The following is an 18,133-nucleotide window of genomic DNA, read 5'->3' as shown; positions in this document are numbered from 1 at the left end:
AGGTTGAATGATAATAATTATTGTGCATATATTTCCTCTATTGGTTTTTCCACCAGGAATAGCCCTGCCAGCAGGACAAACATATTCATCCCTGTATTTGGGTGGCTTTGCCTGGGTGATTCCTTTTTTCTTTACTTCCATACCCAATCAACACTTCCTTCCCATTTTTTATGGATACATTCTTTCATTAGCTATGCTAATATATTCAATAAAGTACAACAAATCTTGCAGACTTGACTTGGCAAAAGTTCTGTCTTTCAGGTGACTTTGCCTATAAATGAATTATATGGAAACACATAGTTTCATTCTTTGAGGACAATCTTATTTACTCAATATCCAAATTCTTTAGAGACCACCCCCAGTAGCATTCTGTACTGACATTTGCAGAAAATACATTCATGTTTTACTTATAGCTGCATTGAGGTTGGTATCATATTTTGGACATGAATATTCTGATTGTGTAAGATGGCGTTTAGGAAATCTCTTGAGTATTGTTCCTCTTTGTAATTATTTGACTTGAGCTTAGGTGCCCTGCTGTTGTATTATTTTCATGTGCCTTCATTTGCATATTTCCATTGTGATAAACATCTGCATTCATCCTTATTTCCTTCCGGCCTGTCTCAGGAGATGAAGTATCCCTCCCACTGCTCAATTTACAGCAATCCAGCTTCTGCTTATCCCCCACCTTCTTCACCCCATGACTGAGATTATCTTTACTGAAATAAATAATGCATTAAAAATGCCGAATTCTGCAGATCCATTTCAATTTTTATCTTACTGAATCTCTCTTTTACTTCTGATTTTGGACAAACAGTTCTCAAAAGGTCTATCCTCTATGCTCTTGGCTTTCCTGACATTACTTATTCTGATTTTAATCACATATACCTAGCCAATTTTATTATTTTCCTTTACAAGATCCCTCTCTTTTGCCTACAGGTCTTTAATCTTGGTTATTTCTGAGGGTTCTTTCTATCTTCAGGCACTGTTTTTCTCTTTTTGTCTCTTATGTTGTGCAACCATTAACATGGTTTTAATGATCTCTCATATGCTGACTTTCAGATCTCTATCTCAATCCTGATCTTTCCTTTCATACTTAGATAACTAACTAGTTACAAATTCTTGAGTATTGGCAATGTTTTCATATTTCACAACATGAAAATAAAGCATCATTTTTGTTGACCAAACTTTACATTTCCAACAATATGTGTAGATATGAGGTATAAATTTTTCATGTCATCACAGAAATTTTATACATCCACAGGTCAGTTCTAGCTGTTAGGTCCAGACATAGTAATATTCAAAAACAATGAGACACCATTTTGTCCCATGGTTCCTTCATAGAAGTACAATTTCCTCAGAATCACTAGCAGACTATATTTTACAACTCTTTGGCCACTGGATTAGCTTTCTATTGCTGTCATAACAAATTACTATAAATAAATTTAGTAGCTTATAACAACACTCATGTATTACCTCATAGTTCTGTAGGACAGAAGTCTGGGTGGGCTCTACTGGGCTCTCTGTTTGAAACCTCACAAGGCTGAAGTCCAGTTGTAGGCTGGGATGGGCTTCTTTCTGGAGGATTTGATGAAAAATTTCACTTTCAAGCTCATTCAGATTGTTCACAAAATCCAGTTCCCTGGAGTAATAAGACTGAGGTCCCCATTTCCTTGCTTGCTATTAGCTCGGGGTTAATCTGAGCAATTGGGGGCTGCCTGTATTCCTCATTAAGTGGTTCTCTTCAATCCTTCTTGTGCATTGAATCTCTTTCTTTTTTGCCATCAGCTGAAAAAAACCTCTCTGGTTTTAGGGCTTAAATGATCAGATTTTAGGTCTACCTGGAATAATTTCTCTATCTTGAGACTAACTGTGCCAAATAACAGAACATAAGCATAAGAGTGACATCTCACCATATTCATAGCCTTCAAGGATTAGAGTAAAATATCTTTAAGGGCCCATTTTAGAATTATGCCTATAGTAGCCACAGTTGGGTCACATGCCCTTTTCTGAACTATTCATCACTAGGGGTAATGAATTATCATAATTTGCTCGGATAGTTTTCTGGGGTGGAATGGATATGTTGGGGAATAAACTACAATGTCCACTATGTACTCACATTATAATGCTTCTCTTGAGAAGTGCCAAAGAGGCTTATATATTCTCTCTACATTCTCTCTTATCATACATATATATTTCTTACAAAGAACACTATATCCTGTTAGTACTCTATTTTCCTCCTTATTTATAATGCATGGTATACATTGGTTAGGATATCAGTTAAACATTATTTTAGGGGAGGAGAAAAAAAGTTTTGGAAATGAAGCTTAACATTTAAGAACAAAAAGAACAGGGTCTGTCTTTCCTATCCTATTGTAGTAAACTGTCTTACAAAAAGATAGCTCATTAACTTGTTGGGCTGATAGATGGCAAGTATCATGGGTACTAATTTGGAATATCTTTCAGGTCTTTATGTAAAACATATAGTAATATTTGGCAGATATAGTGCTGATATTTGTTCAGCTGTTATAGGTAAGTAACCTTTGATGTCTGGGAAAAACTGTCTGTAAGAAATCACTGTCCACTTAGCATTACCATTGATGAGCCATTTATGGAATCATTAACTTTCAAGGATCTCCAGTATTGCTTCAAGAGCTCCACTCTAGTAATTATCCAACTTCTTGTTTTCTCACTCCTTCAGCCCATCCGTCACCCTGCTCTGCCTAGTTTGTTGAAATGTAAGGGCAATCTGGCTATTTTTACTTTGTTGATACACAGTGCAGACCAGGAGAGTCTAGCTAACAATTTTAATGCCATTTTCCCTACTTCCCTTTTCATACGTGATCCTCCAGAAGCTGTTTTTCCTTTGCCCATGATGATGATGACTTTCCTCCGAAGAGAACTTTTCATTAGGCAAGAGTAAGTAGAGACATTTCCCATAAGTAAGTCTCATAAGTAAGGAGTCTCATAAGTAAGGATTTACCACAGTTGATTGTACCTTCTGGCGGAGGTATTCACTATGTGACTAGGCAAGACTTCTCCAAGAGCCTGAGCCAGGGTTGGGAAATGGTCAGAGTGAAGTGTACATTCTACTTATTTGACTGATGTACTGTCTTGTATGTCAAGATATAGCTTAAGAGCTTATAAACTCTGTGAAATACATATATAATTTCAGAAATGAAGTAATAGTGGAAATATTAGATAGACCTGAGACTTTTGCTGTAAATATGGTACTTTTAGGATTAAAAGGTCAACTGGCTGCTAAATTAGGTAGGCTTTAGTAATTTATACTGTTTCTGCTGAATTTGTTCATTTTTAAGCATGAGGAAACAAGGGTCCTAACTGCATATAATTAGCTTAAGGCAAGCAGTGAAGTAAGAAAAATTCACTAGCACTTTAAGTACTCCATGTCAGTGGAATCATTAGTCCACTTTACTATATTATATATTAGTAATACTATAAAAATGTACACTTGATAGATATTAATGTTTGTCATTCATAGGTTTTTGATGTATTTCATTATAGAGAGATGATTATTTTCTCTGGGTTACTTATTCATCCAATGCTGTAATTCTGGTTACTATGCTCGTAAATAAGGCCATAAAACATGGTAAATTGGAAGCATTATATTGTCAGGAACTTTTCTCTTTATTGTTATATAGGTTTCCTGTTAAATTATTTAGATGTAACTATTTATAAAGCTAAATTATTGTATTTGTGAATTAATAAGAGGATGAATGACTATTAGCATAAATTGGTGAAATTGTGCCATCTAGTGACTTTATTGAAAAAAGCTTTGTTTTTTTTTAATTTATTTTTGTTTCCAGAATCTTAAATATAAAGATAAAAAATGAGTCTAGAAATCTATTTTTCCAACCCCTAAATATTACAGATAAGAAATATGAGTACAAAAATGAAAATAAAGTTAGGACACATGTTACTGGAAAAGTGTATTCCAGGCACAGGAAATAATTCTAGCAAATCCCTAGAATTGTGGTCATTCCAAGCATTTCCTCAGATTTGTTTACTATATCTAGTATAACATTCTCTATGGAGTGTGTGTATTAGTGGAGAATAGGAATAAGAAGAGATAGTACAGATAATGAGGTTCTTGGTTGTTGTGGTAAAAGGGATAATCTTGAAGATTGGGGCTTAAAGGTTATTCTCCCCTTCTTTACCTTTCCTCTATCTGATATATTGCCACCTCAGGCCCTATCCTGAAAACTGGGGGAAGGTAGAGTTTGTGTGTGTGTTTCTGTGTTTGTGTAAGTTTAGATAAGAGGGGGAAAGAGGTATCATGAGTTGTGTTAGAATAAACGGGGAAATGTGAGGGAGAGGGTAGAAAAAATGAAAGGTTATATTTTAGTGTTCTGGTAGCTGAAATTAATTGACAGAAAGCTTTGGACTCACCTTCATCTGGGTTTCGGTTTGTGTGAATTTGGAATTACCTGATTACTTTCAGAGACTTAATTTTCATATGCCAAAAAACTGTAGGGGTAGAAGCAAAGAAAGGTAAATTAAGGAACCTTATAATAAAATAGTTGTATAGAAATATAATGACATAATGAATATCAATTCCTTTCAACTAAAAACATGTTAAGAAAAATTTCTTGAACTACCTACCTGTATATATGGGACATATGCAGATTACCTGTGTTGTTATTATGCCTGTTCAGTTAGACTAAAGATTTCTTTTATCGAGTAGCCTTCATTTAGCTATTGATCATGCATCATCTTGTTTTTTTAAAAATATATTTAAATTCAATTAATTATCATATAACGTATTATTGGTTTCAGAGGTAGAGGTCAGTGATTCATCAGTCTTCTATAATACCCAGTGGTCACTATATCACGTGCCCTCCTTAATGTTCATCACCAAGTTACTCCATCATCCCACCCTCCTCCCCTCCAGCAGCCCTCAGTTTGTTTCCTATGATTGATTAAGAGTCTCTAATGGTTTATCTCCCTCTCTGATTTCATCTTGTTTTATTTTCTCCTCTCTTCCCTTATGATCCTGTTTTGTTTCTTAAATTCCACATAAGTGAGATCATGTGACTGAGTGAGTCTTTCTCTGGTTGAATTATTTAAGAAAAATGAAATTTTGGCATTTGCAATGACATGGATGGAACTAGAGGCTACTATGCTAAGTGAAATAAGATCATGCACCATCTTGCGACTTCTATTATTTTCTTGACATTTTTTGTATCTTGAATTGCCATTTAATTAATGTTTTTAGGACTTGCATCAACAGCTGCGTCTACATCTACATCTAAGTATCTACAAAAATGTGTTGCATACCTCTCAATGTCTTGTTCATAATAAGAAATTAATAAATACTTGTTACCTTATTTATTAGGCTTCAGTAGAATTTTCCTTCACCCAGCTAGAGACATGTTGTCAACAAATCCTTTATATTACAGCCATGAGAAGAAAGTATATTTCATCAAACACATTTGGGATTTCACAAACACTAATGTAATGTCCTTACTTTTTATTTTTACTCATGTAAAAATACACATAAAATTTACCATCTTTTCTATTTTTTTAAGTGTACAGTTCAATAGTGTTAAGTCTATTCATGTTGCTGTGCAAAGGATCGTCAGAACCTTTTCATCTTTCCAAACAGATCTCTATATCCAGTAAACAACTTCCTATTTCCTCCTCCGCCAGCCCTTGGCAGCCATAATTCTTCTGTTTCTATAAATTTGATTACTCTAGATATCTCATAAAAATGGTATTATATAGTGCTTGTCTTTTTGTGACTGGCTTACTTCCCTTAACATAATGTCCTCCAGTATCATACATGTAGCACATGACAGGACTTCTTTTTTAAGGCTGAGTAATATTCAGCCTTAAAAGGTAATAATTTTTAAAGTACTGAGATTTTAGAAGATTTACTTAATAAATAAGAACTGCAAATCAATTTAATATGGTCTGCATATATAACAGAAGAATATAGCTACATATATTTAGTAAAACATTGTATGGTGCTGAGATAGAATTCTAACAATGGAGAATCTTCTAAAACTATAATAAGCTCCTTTGGGACCATTATGCAAGACAGCGGGTTTTAAAAAATGCCATGTAAATATATTCTTAAATTTTTTATTAACAATTTATAAGTTGAGCCATGTGAGATGCAGAGTTTCTATACCATGTAATTTCCATTTTTAATTACTGAATTTAAATGATGAGAAGTGTCAAATTTACTGATTTCCAATCTTTACTTTTTTTTTTTTTTAAAGATTCTATTTATTTATTCACCAGAGATACACACAGAAAGAGGCAGAGACACAGGTAAAGGGAGAAGCAGGCTCCCTGCAGGGATTCCGATACAGGACTTGATCCCAGGATCCCGGGATCAGGCCCTGGGCTGGAGGCAGGCACCAAACCTCTGAGCTACCCAGGCATCCCTGATTTCCAATCTTTAAAAAGCACACATGGTAGTTTAAAAAGACTTTTCATTTAGTCTTCATTTTACTTTCTTAGAAGAAAAAGGTAAATGCCTTACCATTTCATTCACATTTTTTTAAACAAAAGTACTGCATCTGATACTGTTTGCCTTATTTTCACACCATTAAAAGCATATTATCAGTAAATTGTTAACGAGAACTATCCATTCTAGAAGGACTCAACTCAGAGTAACCCACTAAGGACAGGAAGAGCAACCTAAGTACCAGGTCGCAGCATCTGCCTCAATCTCAAACCCAACTTCAGGAGTATCAGAAGAATGAAGAATTGCCACTGCTTTCAGGCAGGTGATTTATTAGGCAGACTGATTTTGGTCTAAGTTAGTAATAGAAACATGTTATCTGTCCCTTCCTGAAAAACTCCTCCATGTGAAAACTTCATTTAACCCATTTTTAGATGTCCTGATTTCTTTCATGACTCTACATTTTTGTGGTAAAACCTCTCCAACTGCCTCTCCACATCCTCCCCCAGGATGGACCTCACTAGACAGTATATGGCTCTGCCTCCAATTACGGTTTACTTCATTTGGCATTGGATTTTTCTCATCACAGTGTCATTTGAATCAGGTGAGATGATACATATTTCCCAAAGGAGTCCAAACAGTGTATGCACGTGTGTTGCAACCTTTATTGCAAACACTACCTGATTTCCCTCTCACCATGTTCTTCCTTAACCTCATTCATGTCATTAAAATACAAACATTTCACAGCTCTGCCTGCTTTCTTTCCCTGTTTTATCTCTTTCTTTTTTTTTTCAAATGTTTTATCTCTTTCAACTAAAGTTTTATACATTAAATTTATTAAATAATCCTGAAGTGTTTTCCTCATTTTAGAAGCAACAAATACATGTGATCATTATCTATTTCTTCCTCACTCTTATCCTTCACCACATTGTCTCCCCATTTCAGGTAATCTATTAATGTCCAAACATGCATCCTTTCATATTTTCTCTATGCTTATATCATATACATAAGTATATATGCACATGTACATTTAATATATAAAGAGATTTTGGGGCAGAGGGTAATCCTTGGTTTTAGAAAAATCATGTCTCATATGTTTTTCTGAATCTTGTTCTTCTCAACAGTACCTCATGAAAATCATGTCAAATAACTGGAATCACTTTAACTCAATCTTTAAAATGTCTGCATAGTATTTCATGGTGACATGACTTAGTTATTCCCCTTACTAATAGGTATTTCATTTACCTTTTTTGTTGTTGACATTTCATATGCACAAAAATAAATTTGTTTAAATATAAGGATTTAAGTATGTATATCATTTTATGATAGAGTAGTTAATTTTTATGGGATACCTATGGCATATTCACAGATTCACAGCTTTACAAAAAGTGATAATTCACATTTCCACCATCCATTATGAAATTATATTTTCTTGCATCCTACCAGAAGGTAGGTTTTATTGGTCTTTTAATCTGCCATTCTGGTGACTAAATAAGTGATACTTCACTCTGATATATCTTTCCTCACATTTTCTTTGAAATTTTGATATTGTCATATAATGAATATCTTTTCTCTTAGTTTCTATCTTTAGGGGTTAAGCTCTCCCTTGCCCATGCATATAATTTTCTAGATTTCTATACATGAATTTTATTGTTTAATATTTTTATATTTACATCTTAAAACATCTGGAAATTATTTTCTTAAATGTGCATTATAAGGGTAAGTCCTATTTTCTTATATATTGGGTAGTCAGTTATGTTAGCAGAATTTATTAAAGAGTTCATTTCTCACTTAAAGTATATTTGTCTTATATTAAATGTCTCCATATACTGGGAAACATTTCCTGAATTGTTCATTAGTTCTCTTGATCTATTTCTAGGCCAATAGCACACTAATTTGATTATAGTAGTATAGTTACTATATCTTCTAATATTTAATGAGGAGTTATTCCTCATCATTCTCCTTTTCTTATTATTCTCTATTTAGCTACATTTATTATATCAAAAAATCAACTGGGATTCTAATTAAAATTGTGTAAGATTACATAATAATTTTGGGAGAGAAAAAATAATTTTGGGAGAATTGATATTTTAATGATTTTTTTCCATTTAACTTTGGTGTCTTTCTATTTATTTATGTCTTCTTCAGAGTCTATGCCTTTTCTATTACATAATTCTATGTATATAATTTTTGTCATTATTGTAAATGAAATTTTTTTCAATTTCTGTTTTAGTTGTTAGGATAGATAAAAAAATTATTGATTTTTATCAATTTGCTGTTGAGAATAGTACTTTCTGTTCCTAATTTCTGTTAAGTATTCTTCATTATATTCAAATAGTATTCTTCAATTTCTAGTATACGTACAATTTTTTTTAGGAATTGTTCTTTGATTTTGTCAAATGTCTTTTCTGCATCTATTGATATAAACATATTTAATTTTGCCAATAATTTAATATGGAGAATTATGTTTCTGAAATTGAATCATTCAGACAATTGCTATTTGGTCTTACATTATCTTTTAAAAGCATTGCTAGATTCTATTTGCTATCATTTCATTAAAGTTTTTGGATATATATTTATTATAGAGATTAAGTATTTAGTAGAATTTAGTAGAATTTGGTAGAATCTTGAGCATCTTTTGGTATTAAAGTCATATTGGGTTCATGAAATAAAATGAGGGGATTCTATCTTTATAATATGGAATATTTAAAATAATATTGGAATTATCTTTTTTTAGGTTACATAAGACCTAGGTATAATTTTCATCTGGTGTTCGTGCCTGTTTTTATTTTATTTTTTTTTAGATTTATTTGAGAGAGAGAAAAAGATCATGTGCACTCCCCTGTGACCAGTGAGGGGGGGTCAGAGGTAGAGAGAAAAGAGACTGAGAATCTTTTTTTTTTTTTTTTTTTGGTTTTATTTATTTATTCATGAAAGACATACACACACACAGAAGCAGAGACATAGGCAGAGGGAGAAGCAGGCTCCCAGTGGGGACCCCGATTCAGGACTCCAGCCCAGGACCCCAGGATCATGACCTGAGCCAAAGGCAGAGGCTCAACCACTAAGCCACCCAGGTGCCCTGGAGACAGAGAATCTTAAGCAGACTCCCCACTGAGCAAGGAGCCCTATGTGGGGTAGATCCCACAACCATGAGATCATGACCTAAGCCAATATCAAGAGCAGGGCGCTCAACTGACTGAGCCACCCAGGTGTACTTTATGCTTGTTTTTAAGTAAACTTTTTATTTCTGAACAATTACAGATTTCTAGAAAAAGTGTGAATTCAGAGATATCCTTTCTATATCCCACACCAATTTCCCTTATTGACATCTTAAATTTGAATGATATATTTGCCATAATAATAAGCCAATATTGATATATTAGTATGCACCAATCCACACTTTATTTGGATTTGCTTAGTTTTTATCTAGTGTCCTTTATCTATTCCAGGATCTCATCTAGGATACTACATTGCACTTAGTTGTTGTATCCCCTTAGGCTCCTTTTGGCTGTGAGAGTTTCTCAGACTTGCCTTGTTTTTGATGATAATGACAGTTTTGAAGAGTATTGGTCAAGTAACTGGTAGAATTTCCCTCAGTTGGCATTTGTCTATTTTCCTCACGATTAGACTGTGATTTAGAGTTTTGGGGAGAAGATCATAGGGGTAAAGCGTTATTTTTACCACATCATATCAAAGGTATATACTGTCAACACAACTTATCACTGTTGATGTTAATTTTGATCACCTGGCTGTTGTGGCATTTCTCAGGTTTTTCCACTGTAGTTATTTTTTTTTTTTTCTTCTTCTTTGAGAGAAGTTGCTTTGTTAAGTTCAACATTTAAGGAATATTCTTTCTCCTTTAGGGAGGGTGTATCTACATAAAACACTTGGTAATTTGTAATAACTTCATATTTTAAAATTTGTTAAGGTTTCTTTGTAATTAAATAGAAGATTTTGTATATCAAGTCCATGATTTAATTTTTCACAACTTATTTTCCATCCATCCTTCTTTTTTCAACCTTTTATTTAGTTATTCATAGACACACACACACACACACACACACACACACACAGAGACAGAGAGAGAGAGAGAGAGAGAGAGAGAGGCAGAGACACACAGGCAGAGGGAGAAGCAGGCTCCATACAGGAAGCCCCATGTGGGACTCGATCCGGAGACTCCAGGATCACGCCCTGGGCCGAAAGTGGCGTTAAACCGCTGAGTCACCCGGGCTGCCCCCATCTATCCTTCTGAGAGGTCCATCAACATGTCCACTAATACTGTATTTTGATCAAGTTCTCTTTGTATTTCTAAGAGCTTCTGCTTTATTTAACAGCTGTAATATCTTATGCATATTGATTTTACTATTGTTATGTCCATAAACTTTGTCCCCTCCCCCCAGTTTTATTGAGATATAACTGACGTGCAGCATTGCATTAAAGTATACAACATACATACCTGTTTTTTATCACTAGCTGGTATCTTAGTTTTGTTTTTAACCTTAAATTTCCCATAGTTGGTTATCTTACTTCCATACTGTTCGAATTTCCCTGGTATCATTTTCGCATTCCTTTATTATGAATGCATTTTAGTGATTCCTGTAAATAGTAGCATCTATTTGAGATTTTTAAAGAACTCAACCTGACAATCTCTGTCTTTAATGGGAGAGTTTAAAGCTTTATACTCACTGCAATGCTCATATGCTTGATTTTTTTTTTTATATTTAACTTAACATATAGATGATTTCTTTTTTTGGTTAGAACCATTTCATGAGTCCCTGCATTTGCTGTACGTGAATAATAAATGGTACTTTCAACATCTCACATAGTCACACATGACTTACTTATGCCCCGACACATGGACAAAATTATTATTGAGTATAGTCTCTTTTGGTTTTCATCCACCTTTTTTCCATTAGTAGTCTGCATATGTTTTTCCTTTGTCTACGATGTTACAGTGTTGAAGATGAGAATTCTTTTTTTCCTTAAGATTTTATCTATTTATTTGACAGAGAGAGAGAGAAAGAGTGAGTGCACAAGCAGGGGTAGCGTCAGGCAGAGGAAAAGCAGGTTCCCTGTGGGGAGCAGGGAGCCTGATGCAGGGCTCAATATCAGGACCCTGGGAAGGCAGATGATTAACCGACTGAGCCACCCCAGGTGCCTCAAATATAAGAATTCTAATTTCATTCTGATTCTTTCCCTTTATAGATGACTTATCCTGTCTTCCATAAGAATTTTTTACCTATGTCCAGATGTATGTCATTTCTCATTAATACCAACTCAATCTTAGTCCTTTTAATCTGAAGACTCAAGTCTTAGTCTTTTTTCCTTTTTTTTTTAACTTCCTCCTATGCCTCAATTATCTTTCTTGCTTTTAAGATGCCTATTATTTAAAAAAAAAAAAAGAATGCTTATTATTTGCATATTCATTCTTCTGGCTCTATCTTCCAGGTCTCTTATCTGGTCCTCTAGATATCTGTACTTTTATATTTTTTTCATTCTATTTTGACATATTCCCTCCATTTGGTTCCTCAAGCTCATTTGGGGTCTCAACAATGACTAACCTTTCTTTCAATTAATCCATGTAATTGTTCAGCTGGGAAATCATATGGTTAGCTTCGGAATCTCTTTCCTATGCTATACTTAACTTTCCCAAGTGCTCTTATTATTTTACTAGCTGTCATCTGTCTCTGCTAGTACCTATAGAAAATGGTCTGAATTCTATTTATTTTGACAAGATCTTCCTCTCTCTGAATATTGTCTTAGGTGATTACACAGATGTATTAAATCTATTATATATCTATTACATAGATGAAATAGTTGTATTATATCTTAATTTGTTAGCTTACTGGGGTCAGGTGGCACCCAATTGGCACCTTCAGTGATAGAAATCTTGGAAGTGGTGGAAGATGATGCCTATCTCATGTGGAAGAAAGCCCTCATCCTATTTTCCCTAATGGGACATTCATAGAACCCAAGCCTTTACCTGTAACTGTCTGCTCAGAGACATCAGAAATGGTTTTACTTAGGAGAGTTTAGATATATTAAAGTTGGTAGTTGAGGGGAAAGAGGTTATATTTAAGTTACTATATCCCTAGATTCCTTGTGTGAGACTCATTCTTTCAATTTTTTAAGATACCACATTATTTCACTGAAATTCCTGGAAATTCCATGTAATTTAATAAACACTTATTGAGCATCTTTTTAAATATACGAGAATCATAATGATAGTACAGTGGAGTAAATGGATATCATCAGCTGATTCTCTATCCAATATTTTCCCCATATTCTTTTAAAAGACTTATTTCTTTAAGAGTGTTTTTAGTTTCACAACAAAATTGAGATAGACGTACAGAGATTTTCCATATGCTCCCTGCCTCCACACATGCATACCTTCCCTAATTATCAATATCATTCATCAGAATTGTACTTTTTTTTTTTTTAACTGTGGATGAATCTATATTGACACATTATAATTACCTAAAGTCCATAGTTTACATTAGGGTTCACTCTTGGTGTTGCATATACTATGGATTTGAACAAATGTATAATGACATATAGCCATCATTATAATATTATACAGAGTGTTTTCACTGTGCTAAAAATCCTGTGCTCCACCTGTTCATCTCTTCTCCCTACTCCACAACTGGTTACAGCTGATCTTTTGTTTCTATAGTTTTGCCTTTTCCAGAATTATACAGTATATAGCCTTTTCAGAATGGCTCCTTTCACTTAGTAATATGCATTTAAGTTTCTTTTATACTTTTCATGGCTTGATAGCTTATGTCTTTTTTGTGCTGAATAATATTCCATCGTCTGGATGTACTGCCATATATCCATTCACCCACTGAAAGATGTCTTGGTTGCTTTCAAGATTTGACAATTAAGAATAAAGCTGCTATATAGGCTCTCCACTATCTACTCTGTTGTACCATCCATGATGCTACCTGGGAGAGCCATGGCCACTTTCCATTTGGCCCTCATCCAACTTCAGATTTCTTCCAATAAATAAGATAACCTCTCTCAAGCTTGTGGCCTTGTCTGAGAGGCAGCAACAGAAGGAGCCAGAATATTCTCTACCAGAATGCTTTAATTCTCCATTTGGCATGACATCTTTTCCTGAATAGGCAGAGAAAATTCCTGGTGAATCCACACAGAAGCTTTCTGAAGTAGCAAAGGAGTGCAGCATGTATCTCATTGGAGGTTCCGTTCTTGAAGAGGATGCTGGGCATTTATACAACACCTGTGCTGTTTTGTAAGAAACTGCCAAATTGTCTTTCAAGGTGACTGTACCATTTTGTATTCTCACAAGCAATAATCCTATTGCTCTATATCCTTATCAGTATTTGGTATTGTCAGTGCTCTGGATTTTGGTCATTCTCATAGGTGTGTAGTGATGGGATGATTAATTTTATGTGCCAACTTGACAGGCCTAGAGAATGTTCAGAAAGCTAGTATAACATTATTTCTGGGTTTGCCTGTGGTTGTGTTTCTAGAAGAGATTAGCACTTCATTCAGTAGACTGAGTGAAGAAGATCTGTCCTCATCAATGTGGGCAGGCATCATCCAATTCATAGGGGGAATGAATGGAACAAAAAAGCAAAGGAAGGGCAAATTTTCTCTCTTCTTGAGCTGGGCTAGCCATCTTTTCTTGCCCTTTGACTTCTGAACTCCTTATTCTTGGGCCTAGACTCTGAGACTTAGACCAGTGGCCCTCAAATCTTAGGTCTTTGACCTTGGATTGGGTGTTATACTATTAACTTCCTGATTCTCAAGCCTTTGGACTTGAACTGAATTATATCACCAGAAGTCTTGGTTCTCCAATTTGCAGATGGTAGATTGTGGGACTTCTCAGCCTCCATAACTACATGAGCCAATTCCTGTAATAACTCTCCTCATATATATATCTCATTGGTTTTATTTCTCTGGAGAACTCAATATAAGTAGTATCTTGTTTTAATTCACATTTCCCTGATAACATGTGATATTGAACATCTTGCCATATTCTTATTTGCCACCTTTAATCTTCTTTGATGAGGTATTTAGATCTCTTGTCTATTTTTTTAATTGGGTCACTTGCTTTCTTATTGTTGAGTTTTAAGAGTCCTTGCATATTTTGAATAATAGTGCTTTATCAGATGTGTTTTTCACAAATATTTTCTCCTAGTCTATAGCTTATCTTCTACTTCTCTTGATCCAATATGTTTTCACTTAGACATATTACATGTCTTCATATTAATAATTGGTACTTTAGTATAGATGTACTTACTAGTATAGATATGCTTAACACATTCTAACAAGTAGAAAACTCTGTGATTCTTGGTACAACCTCTGAAAAGTTGGCTCCTTAAATTCCCAAACTTTTCCTCTTGGTCTCCTTCTATCTGATAGAATACTTTTTTTTTTTTTTAAAGGATCTTTATTTATTCACTTGAGAGAGAGCAAGAAAACATAAGCAGGGGGAGTGGCAGAGGGAGAATGAGAAGCAGGCTCCCTGCTGATTAGGGAGCCAGATGTGGGGCTCAATCCCAGGACCCTGGGATCATGACCTGAGTTGTAGGCAGACACTTAACCCACCCAGGTGCCCCTCAGAACAAAACTTTTTTTTTTTTAGGATTTTATTTATTTATTCATGAGAGACACAGAGAGAAAAGCAGAGACACAGGCAGAAGGAGAAGCAGGCTTCTCACTGGGAACCCAATGTGGGACTTGATCCCTGGACGTGGGATCATGCCCTAAGCCCAAGATAAATGCTTAACCGTGGAGCCACCCAGGTGCCCCAGAACAAAACTTTTTTTAAAAAAAAGATATCATTTTTTTTGTTTTTTAAAAATATTTTATTTATTTATGAGAGACACAGAAAAGCAGAGACATAAGCAGGCTCCATGCAGGGAGCCCGATGTGGGACTCGATCCTGGGTCTCCAGGATCAGGCCCTGGGCTGAAGGCAGTGCTAAACCGCTGAGCCACCTGGGCTGCCTTAAAAAAAAAAAGATATTATTTTTAAGTAATCTCGTACACCCAACATGGGGCTCAAACCCACAACCCCGAGATCAAGATTTGAATGCTCCACCAACAGCCTGCTAGGTGCCTCCAGAACAAAACTTTTTAAAAAAGCAACAAAAAACTATCAGCAAATGTTGATGTCTGTGAAAACCTACAGGGGATGAATAATTACTATATGCATGGTTCATTCTTTTTCTCAAGGAGTAGCCAGTACACTTGTGTTTTCATAACATTTACAAATTTTGATTCTCATTAAATTTAAAGTACTAATCTGGTATCAAAAGCAATATTACTTTGCTGGTTTTTCATTTTATATTTTATTATCTTTTTAAAAAAAATCAACAAACAGGGATGTCTAGGTGGCTTAGTGGTTGAGCATCTGCCTTCGGCTCAGGTCGTGGTCCTGCATTCTGGGATTGGGTCCCCACATCGGGGTTCCAGCAGGGAGCCTGCTTTTCCCTCTGCCTGTGTTTCTGCTTTTCTCTCTGTGTCTCTCATGAATAAATAAATAAAATCTTAAAAAAAATTCAACAAACATTAAAAATGTTCTCTTTATAATGTGCTATCTAAATGCTATAATTAAAAATGATATTCCTTAGAGTTTAACATCATAAATAGGAAGGAAGGGCATTTCCAGGCAGAGATGAAAAGGGCAAGGTTTGTGTGAACAATACGTAACTTGTGTGAATAGGGAGTATTAGAAGATACAGCAACTGAAAGGTAAGTTGGCTTGTTTGAAACACCCAATGCCAAACACACACAATAGCAATAGGAGATTTCTGAGCAGGAGAGTGACATTCTCCAAACTATACTTAGGAATATTAACCTAACTGTAGTGTGTGGGATCTTGCAACAAATGGATTTTAAAAGGGATTCCAATTAAGATGTTAGAATACACCAAATCCGTAGGTTGAGAGCATCAACAAATGACAGTGAGAATGTGGTGAGAGGTGGATTTCAGAAACATCACAGAGGAGGAAACAATGGAACTGGCAGCTGTTTGGATGTGGGATGTGGCAGCTGTTTCTCTCAAAGAGTAGAAGTAGTTTAAGAGGTTTTTAAGCCTTATGTATGGGAAGATATTGCTCTTCTGAACATAAATAGGAGATTAGGAGGATGATCAAGCTTTCCAGAGGAAAAAAAGGATTAAGGTTTGAGAACATTTAATTTGAAGTGATGGTGGATCACTTACATTTAAAGGTTGAGCAGACACTTGGAAATGCCTGAATCTCAAAGAGGATACATGGTCTGAGAATGAATGATTATCAAGGAAGAAAGAGAGAAGAAGATGGGAAAGAAAGAAAAATGAGAGAAAAAATTAGAGGGGACAGTAGGTGCTGGTAATAGAAACTTGTACCCAGAGATAGGATATATTTCCCAGCCTCTTTTATAGCTACATGTGCCTTTTGACATATAGCTACATTGGGCCAATGAAATGTAAGCATATATTTTCTTTTTCTTTTTCTTTTTTCTTTTTTTTGAGGTGACTTGATTTATTTTTCCACATAGCAAGTTTAGCCATCGAAGATTAGGAAGGAATCAGTAGCATATATTAGTCCCAATGAACATACATGACATAAAATAATTAAACTGGAGATAACCCAAGGAGAAAAAAAATAGCCTATATAGATTTTACAAATTATGAGGCTGAGTCCACAGTTTTCACTTATGGGTGTGATAATAGGTGCACATTCTCCTACAAAGAGTCTCCGTTGTTAGTTGTCATCATCTGAAAATTTGTGACTTTTTAAGTTTCACATTTTTTCAGTGAAACATACTTGTGAACATCCATAAGCATATATTTTCTGTGTGTTACTTCTGGGAAGTATCCCTGAAAGGGAGAGGGATATACTTTTATTTTCCCTTCCTGCTGCTTCTAATGGCTAGAACTCTAGCAAATAATTTTTAGACCATGATCTTAGCTCAAACTGGGAGGCATACATCAAAATATGGAGCAGCATAATAGAGCATCCTGGTTCTGTGCCATCAAGGAGCCACCATATTACCCCTGAAAGACTACCTCTAGACCTACTATTTTAGATGAATAAACAAACACACAGCCAATCTCAACTAAGAATTGAGAAAAAAATTATTGGGTGTGGAAGTAGAGCATAGCTGGAAACATTTCCCTTATAATGGCTATTGAAAACAGGTCTAGAGGGCCATCTGGGTGGCTCAGGTGGTTAAGCATCTAACTCTTTTTTTTTTTTTAATTTTTTAAAAAATTTTTATTTATTTGTGATAGTCACAGAGAGAGAGAGAGAGAATGAGGCAGAGACACAGGCAGAGCGAGAAGCAGGCTCCATGCACCGGGAGCCCGACGTGGGATTCGATCCCGGGTCTCCAGGATCGCGCCCTGGGCCAAAGGCAGGCGCCAAACCGCTGCACCACCCAGGGATCCCAGCATCTGACTCTTGATATCAGCTCAGGTCTCCATCATGAGTCATGAGTTTGAGCCCCACATTGGAGCCTACTTAAAAAAAAAAAAAAGAGGAAAATAGGTCTAGAGTCAAACTGACTAGCTTGAAATCCAGCTTCATTATTCATTAACTATGTGATACTAGGAGAGAAATTTAATGGCTTTCAGCATAATAATAAAGATATTAATAGAACCTACCCCATGAGTTATGAGAACTGATTTAGATTATTTATATAAGGTACTTCACATAGTGCTAGCATGTAATAGGTACTCAATGAA

The sequence above is a fragment of the Canis lupus genome, chromosome 33 (genome assembly GCF_048164855.1).
Source record: "Canis lupus baileyi chromosome 33, mCanLup2.hap1, whole genome shotgun sequence".
NCBI classification, from domain to species: Eukaryota; Metazoa; Chordata; class Mammalia; order Carnivora; family Canidae; genus Canis; species Canis lupus.
This window is presented reverse-complemented; position numbering follows the sequence as displayed.